This window comes from Mesoplodon mirus (genome assembly GCF_964341445.2).
Source record: "Mesoplodon mirus genome assembly, chromosome: 19".
Taxonomy (NCBI): domain Eukaryota; kingdom Metazoa; phylum Chordata; class Mammalia; order Artiodactyla; family Ziphiidae; genus Mesoplodon; species Mesoplodon mirus.
The window spans coordinates 48,765,425-48,773,148 of NC_138995.1; the positions used below are offsets into that span (position 1 = coordinate 48,765,425).

The following is a 7,724-nucleotide window of genomic DNA, read 5'->3' on the forward strand; positions in this document are numbered from 1 at the left end:
GCTGGCTGTGAAAACCTCTTCCCTGAACGCTCTTCTTTCAGACATGCCCACTAAAGCCAACAGGTAAAAGCCCAGCCTGGAAGCCCTGGCTTTGACTGCATAAAGAGCACACAAGCCAACTGTAATAACTTTGGCTGTTCAAGAAAATCATTTCTCTAATCCCTTATGAGCCCCTCTATGTGGGATGCTCCTATTCTGCGCTCTTCTGATGTTAGGAACGTGGACCCCTCATAAAAGCTAGATGTAGAAAATCAGCTTTGTTTTCCTCGACAAGGGGAGGCTCCTCAGGTCAAGGCCAAGGTGCATCTCTGGCCCATCTCACTAACACAGTGCTCTTGGGTCGCTGAGGAGCTCCTGAAACCCTGTTCTGCTCACTCCTGCCAGAGAACAACCTCCGAGGCTCCCATCCCTTCCATGGGGTCTGGCTCCAACTTTGCCTTTAACCAATACACAGGAGGGCAGGTGGATTCAGGGAGAGGCCTTTGTTTCCTGGCCTGGGCCTTCTTGGCTTCCTGAGGGGCAAGTTGAGGTGTTTGTCTGGTGGTCTCTGAGGCACCATCCCATCCCCCTGTGCATGCTGAGTCTCCAACCGTAGACCTCTCTGCAGAGCTGGATCAAAGCTTCTGTACCTGAGGACATGGGGGCTCCAGGAAGGTCCAGCCTCCACCTCTAGACCTGTGCACTCCATCCTCTTTTTTGGCACTCTGGTGTAAGGGAGCTTGGAATAAAGAGGTGACATGAAGTGACAAATGTCCCAAACCTGTGTGGTGGGTACATGGATGTTTTTTCCGTTCCTCTCCATATGTATGTGCGTTTGATGAACGAAAATAGTTCAGACCTCTAGGAGGTGGGTATGATAGTTGTAGATGTGCTCACAAACCAGACCTGATATATCCACAATACAAGATGTCCTCAGGTAAGTCTGAGAGGTCCACGACAGCCTGGTGCTCAGGGCACCACAGACGCCACCAAAGGGGCCCCAAGGCTGGCAATGTCCATACTGAGTTCCAGTAGGAAGTGCACACGGGACCTCCCCGGCGGTGCAGAGGTTAAGAATCCGCGCTGTCAGTGCAGTGGATGCAGATTCAATCCCTGGTCAGAGAACTAAGATCCCTCATGCCACGCAGCACGGTCAAAAAAATTATTAAAAAAAACAAACTGCACGCATGGCTGAATAGGTCTCCAGAGCCTCCTGGCCCTGGACTGAAGTCTAGAGAAGGGCCCAGATGGTGCCAGGCACGAGTGCTTTCCAGCACATTACTCTGGGACCATGAAGCTTGGAGTGAAGTGAGCAATGGTGGTTGGGTGTGCAGGTCAGAGCCTGCCAGGGGGCCCTTTTAAAGACCCCATCCAGTGTTTATCAGGTACCTCTAAGCATGGCCACTGGAGGCTTGGAGGGGCCTGCATTAGGAGCTAGGAGAACCTCCGAACAAGAGATAGGCTTGTCCTGGGACTTCCCTGGTGGTCCAGTGGCTAAGACTCGGTGCTTCCACTGCAGGGGTGGCGGGTTCGATCCCTGGTCAGGGAACCAAGATCCCGCATACCAAAAAAAAAAAAAAAAAGAGAGAGAGAGATGGGCTTGTCCTGAGACTGCAGGAGCCACACTTGGCCCACTCAGAAGCCGGGCACCATCATCTCTGATCCCTTTTCCAGCCTACACAGGTACGATGACACCAGTACCTGGGGACACTTCCTCCAGCCCAGCTGCCCTCTTCCACATCACATCCCTTCTCCTGTAGCTTGGGTTCCACAGCCTGTTATGTCAGTAACACTCTCTGTTATTCAACCCCCAGGTGAAGCCTTTCTCCATCTTCTTACTTTGACCTGAAAGCTGCTGGGGCAAGGCAGTTAATATGAGAGAAGGCTCTATCAACCTGAAATAGATCCTCAGTACAATTTGGAAATTCTACCACATTTTTCCTTTCTGCATTCAGACCTTTCTCACGCTCCTCACACCTCTGTCAGCAAGTTCCCCTCACTCTTTACTGTAGCCTCACGTAAACCCATGGCCAAGCATTTTAGACCCCCTCCAGCCTTTTCAGAACCTCACGAGATGAATCACATCATCTTTCTCCTGTATATTCTGTCTCTTTTTGTCAACTGGATCTTCCTCTCTGACATTGAAACATGTTTAAGTTTCTTCCACCTTAAAAAACCAACCACAAAAAAGTCTTCCCTCAATCTACACCCACCTTCAGCTCCTACCCACAGCTTCAACAGCCCCCTAAGCCCCAGTGACATCTCCATCTCTCTCCCAAGCTCCAGACCTCCAGCCCCAACTGCCTACTGGGTGCCTCCTCTTTGATGTCATGTTCACAACGGCACTCATGGCCTTCTTCCTGTCTTCCTCCCTTCCAAATGTGGTCTTCAGGAGCTTCCCAGCACTGAGTGTCACCACTCCAATGGCTCGTCCCAGAGACCCAGGAGAGATTTAGGATTCCCTCCTCTTTCCAACCCTCCATGTCTAGTTCAACCACTGACTTTATTCCCCACTGCCACTACCATAGTCTGTGAATGGCTTTCAAAATGAGATTCACACAGCCACTAATGTAAGAAGGCAATCTATTGGGGTAGAGGAAGAAAATATTAGAATTTAAGACTTATCTTTTAAAATTCTTTTTATGTGTGTTCCATTATGTAAATAGTATATTAGTAGTGTAGTGCATATAATTTACAAGTAAAATAAATCTGGACGATATTCAAACATTTTTCCTGATAGATGTACAAGAACAAAAAAATGTGGAGGTCCTGGTTTACATCGGGATCATCTTTTGCTTGGACAACGGAAATAGACTACTAACCGATCTCTACATCCATCTATCTATCTATCATGGTAAAAGATACATAAAATTTACCGTTTTAACCAATTTCTTTTTTTGGCTGCATTAGGTCCTCACTGCTGCGCGGGGGCTTTCTCTAGTTGCGGCAAGCAGGGGCTACTCTTCGTTGCGGTGCACGGGCTTCTCATCGTGGTGGCTTCTCTTGTTGCAGAGCACAGGCTCTAGGCGCATGGGCTTCAGTAGTTGTGGCACTCAGGCTCATTAGTTGTGGCTCGTGGGCTCTAGAGCACAGGCTCAGTAGTCGTGGCCCACGGGCTTAGTTGCTCCACGGCATGTGGGATATTCCCGGACCAGGGCTCAAACCCGTGTCCCCTGCATTGGCAGGCGGATTCTTTACCACTGCGCCACCAGGGAAGTCCCCCATTTTAACCATTTTTAAGTGTACAGTTTTGTGGCATTAAGTACATTCACATTGTTGTGCAATCATCACCACATCCATCTCCAGAACTTTTTCATCTTTCCAACCCAAAATTCTGTACCCATTAATTACAAACTCCCCATGCGCCTCTCCTCCCAGTCCCTGGAAACTACCATTCTACTTTGTCTCTGTGAACTTGACTACTCTAGGTACTTCATATAAGTGGAATTATAGAATATATCTTTCTGTGACTGGCTTCTTTCACTTAGTGTAATGTCTTCACGGTTCACCCATTTGTAGCATGTGTCAGAATTCCCTTCCTTTTTAAGGCTGAATATATTCCTTTGTGTGGATATGCCACATTTTGTTTATCCATTCATACATCGATGGACACTTGGGTTGCTTCCACCTTCTTGACTTTTATGCATAATGCTGCTATGAACATGGGCATACAAGTCTACATCCACTCTTGCCTCTCCTCTCTAGTCCTTCTCCACAATGTAGCCCAAGTAATCCCTTTAAACCCACAAGTATGGTAAAATCACCCCTTGCTCTCAGGTAAGACTTTCTCACTACCTTCGTTTCTTGAACACAAAGCCACCAAAGACACCTGCTGTTACTTCTGCCGTAATGTCCTTTCCTCCCTGCTTCTTCAAATTTTTCTTTTCCCCACTCCTCTCCCTCTTAGGCCCTCAACTCCTGCTCTTTTCCTGAGCGAAGAATTCCCCGATAACCCTCCTTCACTAGGTCAAGGGACGCTCTCCCTCCCTCTTCCACTTTCCCCTCCTACCGCTTGTCGCAATTGGCACTATATCATCAAGCGCATTTATAACAATGATTGTTTCCACCACTAGAGAATAAACGTATGAGGGAGAGGGCATTATCCAGTTCCTACAGCTCCTGCGAGAACCTGGCATCTAGTAAGTGCTCAATTCTTCAGTAATTAATTTTCATAATAAGTCTGTGAGGACACAGCTGACCCCTCCCGCCCGGAGACCAAGTCACAGTGGAGAACCAGGGTGACCCTGCGGGCTCTGGCCACCGGTCCTCAACCCCCACCCTGGCTGTCCCATTTGGAGGTTCTCCGTCCCTAGGCAAGGGGGTGCAGGGCCGTCCCCGCCCCGCTCGCGCAGGGCATGGTTGGGGACCGCTCCTAGCCGCTTGGTCTGCAGCCACCCGGCGTCCGCCTGGGGCGGGGGCGGGGCCGGCCCGGAGACGTCACTTCCGGTGTACACAGCCGGTTCGGGCGGTGAGCTGGGGTTCGGGGAGCGTCGCAGGTGAGGAGCGGGCGCGAGAGGGTGCTGCCTGGCGCAGGCGGGCGGGCTCAGGGGGTGGTGGGTGGGTGGTGGGCCGCGGCTGGGGCCGGCGACTGGACAAGCTCGCGGGGCGCCGCTCCGCTTGGGGCCGCAGGGCTCAGGGCCGTCGGCTCCCGCCCCTTGCCCGTCCGCTGTGGAGGACGCCGGGCTCTGGGAGCGCTGGCTGACCGGACGGAAGCCTGGAGGGGCCTCCTGGCTCGTGCCTGAGACCGGGGGCGCGGCGGGGACCCCGCGGACGCGGGGCAGGAAGGGCGCGGGGCGCTCCCTTGGGCCGCCGGAGCCGGGGCGGTCGGGCTGCCGCCGGGACCCGCTCCCGGAAGCCCGCCGAGCAGTCAGCGGAGGGACGGCGGCCTGTGGGTCCCGGGGTCCACCGGGACTGCCTAGGGACGCGGCCCTCACGCCGCCCCGCGGCTGCCGGTCGGCTGCGCGCACCTTCCCCGCCGGGCCGGGCCCCGAGGAACACGATTTTCCGGCCCCGCTGAGCCCGCTGGCGCAGTCGGGCCAGGGGAGGTTCCGCGGGGACCGCCGGAGGGCCGGGGCTGAGGATGAAGGACCCACGGCTGAGGGGCGAGCGTAGGGCCAGGGGTGTGTCTTCCTGCTCCGCGCAGTGCGAGGAAAGAAGCATGCCTGGTTGGCATGATAAGAATTTTGTTTATTCTCCTCACAAATTTTGCCAGATAAATACTCAGCTTGGAGTGGGGGGGGGGTTAATTTGAAAATAGCTTGTTTCCGCCCCGCAACCCCATTATAAAAGCAATTAATTCTCCTTTCTTCACATTCAAGACAGCACAAAAAGTGTTGTGACAATACTTTTTAAAGTGACAGTCATCCACCAACCTACCGCTCAGTGACAGCCATTGCTAACATTTTGGTGATATCAATAAATACAGATATTACCACTCTTATGGACTTCATAATGTACCGTTGTATATCATAAGTTAACGAAGCCAACATATACCAAGTTAACATGTAGATTGTTTCTAATTCGTCACAAGATAGACAATTCTGCCAGGAGGATTTGTCTGATTGTTGTTTTGGGTTAAATTTACAAATGAGGTCAAAGGTAACAGTCATTTAAAAAATAGATAGTATTATTTTTCCTTTGTTGACACTTCAAAAATTATTCTCCATCCCAATATTCATAACATCCATCCATATTTGTTTCTCCTTTCATGGTTTTATTTTTACTTTTAGCTGTTTTTAATTTACTTAAAATTTGGTTTTGGTTGAAGATATAAAGTTATTTTCCAAATAGGTTAATTTTCCCAACTTTACTGAATAAACTATAATTGCTGTTTTATCATATTTTAGACCTAAAGTTCTAAGTTTGTGTTTGTAAAGGACTACTTACAGATTTGATATTTAGATTTTGTGTATGCTGTTTTATAATTCCATTCACAGTATCTCTTTTTAAAATCATTTTCCTTTGCAAGTCCAGGATGTATTTCATGTTTGAGACTTTTTTCTTTTGAAGTAAAAAAAAGTTTAGTTATTGCTGTTTCATTTGCTATCTTGCTGACAAGATAATAAACTCCATATGATGAGTTCAGGTTTGTTGTGGCAACTTTTCAGTCTGGCATTTGAGATTCTAATCTTCCTCTATTTTTGCACACGAATACGTAGGTTAGCATTGGAGACCAAGATAGAAAAGTTCTCAGATTCCCTTGGCAAGCCTAGATTTTTCAATCTAAAATTATCTCTGGATTTTTGGAAGACAACATGTTTTAAGCATCCTCTTTAAAAATTTTTAAACAAGTTGCACATGATTCTGCTGAAAATTTTACTAAGTGTTTATTCTGTTGAAAACCCGAAGCCTAATACACCAGAAGCTTTTTGTCAAGCGGGTCTAACAAGTCTATAGGAAAATGATTGTTTCTGAGAGCTAGTGGACTGGGGCATCACATGAGTTGAGTGTCCACTCTCTCCTTTTCCCTCCTGTGACTTTCTGCTTAGTGGAAAATGATGACCTTCCAAGGTGGAGAGAGAATGTTGGTTTGAATAAGGAACTGCTTTTTTGGAGTTACAGAGAAAGCAGGATGCCATTTTCTCTTAGTATAAGTTCACCAAGAGCCTGAATGTTTCAGGGGTTGTGCTTCAAATGTCTTTATCCATAATGAAACTGTCCTCCTGAGGGTCCTCTAATTGATAGATGCAGTGGCTGCTGCTTTCTCATTTCCCTTGACCTTGGCCATAAGTATTTGGCATGGTGAGCCACATTTTCTTGCTGTTGTGCATCTCCTCTTGGTTGGCCTTCTTGACTTAAGCTATTGTGATCATTAGCTTAACTTTGTGACTGTGCTTTTTCACTTGTCTTTGCTGCTTCTCTTCTTCCCATATCTGCCTGGAAGCATTTTCTAAGGCCTAGCTTAATATCTCTACCTCCTTCCCCCAATGCATGCTCCTTCCCACTTGTCCAGCATGTGACTTATAGGTAGAGACCCATTTCACCCCCTCATCCTCTTTCCAGTCGGTGACCCCAACTCAGACTTTGATGCAAGTAATTTCTTTCTCTTCCTCTAACTGACCCCTGGACATGTTTCTGAGGCCGTACTTTCTGCAGGTGATGAAGCCCTTCATTGCTTCCCAAGGTGGCCTGTCCTTCATGACTCTAAATTTCATACCAGCTGACTTACCACAACTCTTCTTCCTTCTTTTTTTTTTTGGCTGTGCTATGCGCCGTGCAGGATCCTAGTTCCCCAACCAGGGACTGAACCCCCGCCCCCTGCAGTGGAAGCGAGGAGTCTTAACCACTGGACCGCCACGGAATTCCCTCTTCTTCCTTCTTGATTTGGGTTCTATTGCCATTTGCTTTCTATTCCTACAATTTGATTTAAACTTGTACCTTTGCTCTGAGGGACTTCAGACATAATTTGATCCCACCCTGGATTAGAAAAATGAGACCCAATTAATTTAGTCATGAATTTAGTTATCTCACATTTGTGGAGTATTTACAGTACAGGCCAGTTACTGTACTGGAGGATTGGAATACAGAGCTGGAAGGCACAGCCTAGGAAAGAAAACCAAGTAAGCAGTTGCCATCAAGTATCGTAAGTGCCTAGAAGCAGGAGACAGGTTTTAGAGATCTTGCCTGTCTTGCTCACTGCTGCTATCTCCAGGGCCTAGAACACACAGTGTTTGGGGAACAATTAAGTATTTGTTGAATGAATCAATGATCATCTGAGAATGAAATCAGAATAAATGTTAAATCAG

General features: G+C 48.4%; 1 protein-coding gene across 2 annotated transcripts in view; it reads left to right on the top strand.

The window, feature by feature from the left end:
- The first annotated feature begins 4,429 nt into the window (after positions 1–4,429).
- GARRE1 (granule associated Rac and RHOG effector 1) overlaps positions 4,430–7,724 on the top strand; it is an 81,191-nt gene continuing 77,896 nt past the window's right edge. For both annotated transcript variants that reach the window (XM_082605818.1, XM_082605819.1), the window contains exon 1: positions 4,430–4,475. The gene's annotated coding sequence lies outside the window, so the exon portion shown is untranslated. The remainder of the gene's footprint in view (positions 4,476–7,724) is intronic.